The 2,254-nt window shown below is 30.2% G+C and overlaps 1 long non-coding RNA gene across 1 annotated transcript in view; it reads left to right on the top strand.

Moving 5' to 3' along the window:
- The first annotated feature begins 523 nt into the window (after positions 1-523).
- The window catches only part of LOC139426396 (uncharacterized), a 3,681-nt gene continuing 1,950 nt past the window's right edge, over positions 524-2,254 (top strand). The window contains exon 1 of the long non-coding RNA XR_011637667.2: positions 524-605. This is a non-coding gene — a long non-coding RNA (uncharacterized LOC139426396). The remainder of the gene's footprint in view (positions 606-2,254) is intronic.

Raw genomic sequence — 2,254 nt, 5'->3', positions numbered from 1 at the left:
AATAAATAAATAATAATAATTCTGAAATCACAGAAGTTTAAAAGATACTTAGCTCTAGAAATGATGTTTTTACTTTCATTTTTTGAAATAACATGATGAAAACATTTTATATTTTAATAAAATGTAACTCTGAGTGGGGATTTTGCTACAATTTCAGAAATTCGGAACACCATTAAATAAGGGTGGAGGGGATTCTATTTTAAAAATAAAATTTTTCGGCGACCTTAATCCATGACTTTCCATGATTTTTCTAAAAAAAATTGTTAAAATCATGACAAATTTTGTTCAATACCGAAATTCATGACTTCCTATGATTTTTCATGACTTTCCAAGTGCGCGGATACTCTGCACATTTTATTACCTTATTCTTCATAATGATACACGGCATTTTAATAATACTTATATTTTTAATCAACAAATCGTATTTTTACTAATACTTAACATCTGGTTCCCTAATTTTTAAAAACACTTTTTTCGCGCTTAACATCTTGAATACCAAACTTCTGTTTCTTTTTTCTATAGGTATCTCACAAATCATGAGAAGACTTGCGGACCCCAGTTCATTAAACCTAGGACTTGGTGGCAATCGATACCACCCCTACACTGTAAGTAGTTTTCCTATCATTTTTATCATTATATATTTTGAGAAATATATATATATATATATATATATACAGGGTGACTCAGTTAAGCGTTTCAGAGCTTCTAAGAGGGGTAGGGGGCATCCTGACGACTCGAAATCATACAGCAATGTGGGGTCGGAAATGCTTTCCTGAAGCGGTGACGTACACAGAAACACCATAAAGAAAAGAGACCGTAAGTGAAAAATCGCTATAATAATACATAGAAAAAATTATATGGCCTCCTCGGTCACCCGACCTATCATGTCTTGATTTCTGGAGTCATATGAAAACACTGGTTTATGACACCCCTGTTGATAATGCAGGTTGCACGAATCGCAGTAGCTGCTTGCGAGATATGCCTGGAGTATTGCAGAATGTTCGAATGTCCATGCGCCGGAGATGTACGTGTCCATACGTGTCCATGCGTGCACATTGTAGCCGGTGACAGAAACTTCGAATACTTACCTTGGCCCATGTACTATATAATTTTTTCAATGTATTATTATAGCGATTTTTCACTTACGGTCCCTTTTCTTTATGGTGCTTCTGTGTACGTCACCGCTCCAGGAAAGCATTTCCGACCCCACATTGCTGTATGATTTTGAGTCGTCAGGATGCCCCCTACCCCTCTTAGAAGTTCTGAAACGCTTAACTGAGACACCCTGTATATATATATATATATATATATATATATATATATATATATATATATATATATATATATATATATATATATATATAGCTATTTAAATGACTAAATCAAACGGTATTTAAAATCAATTGTCAGTTTTTATTGCTCTATATCATTTAAAAAATATATGAATTAAAAATCGTGTTCAAGTATATTTATAAAATGTTTGAGAAATTTACTTTTATCTAGCATAATGCATACTTTTGAGAAATGTTTACATGGCCAAAAATCGTTTAATTTTTTAAGTTAAAATTTTATTTAAAAATTTAATATAAAATTATTGTTTGCTTTCGAAAACCTAAAGAAATTGTGTTTTACAGATATTAGAACAAAATTTTAAATTGAACTTAAGTAACTAAACTGTTATAAACTACTTTTTAGCACAGCTAAGTACATTCTAACTTATAAAACAATAATGTTACGCTGAAGTAAGTTAAAATAACATAAAAATAAATATTCATACTTGTCTTAGTTTTATGGCTAAATTCCTAACGATGTTTTGCTTCTCGTGATAGACATTTCGCTTGTATTTTTCACTGGTTATTCAAAATATTATTCAGAAAAAGTAGTCATGACTAATGAATTTATTCATCAATCATTATTCAAAAATATGCATAAATTTGCCTAATGAATGATGAATAATGACTAAATTTTCATATGAATAAATTTATTTTGAATAAATTTAGGCATGAATAAAATTTTCGTGAATGATACCCATCAATGGTTGGAAGTGATTAAGAGTATAAGAGAGTGCTTTAGAACAATTGTCGAGTTTTTTCTGATCTTTATTTTGAATTATTATCCCCAAGACAAATTATGCGAATGCACTTGTTTCCGTTCGTGTATCAATTGTTTAACATTGTAATGCAATACGTTAAAAATAAATACAAATAGGAAGTATATAAAACATTCTCCTGAATAAAAACCCGTTACATGTATG

This window comes from Parasteatoda tepidariorum, chromosome 5 (assembly GCF_982258835.1).
Source record: "Parasteatoda tepidariorum strain Cologne lab strain chromosome 5, Ptep-v5.0, whole genome shotgun sequence".
Taxonomy (NCBI): Eukaryota; Metazoa; Arthropoda; class Arachnida; order Araneae; family Theridiidae; genus Parasteatoda; species Parasteatoda tepidariorum.
This window is presented reverse-complemented; position numbering and strand designations above follow the sequence as displayed.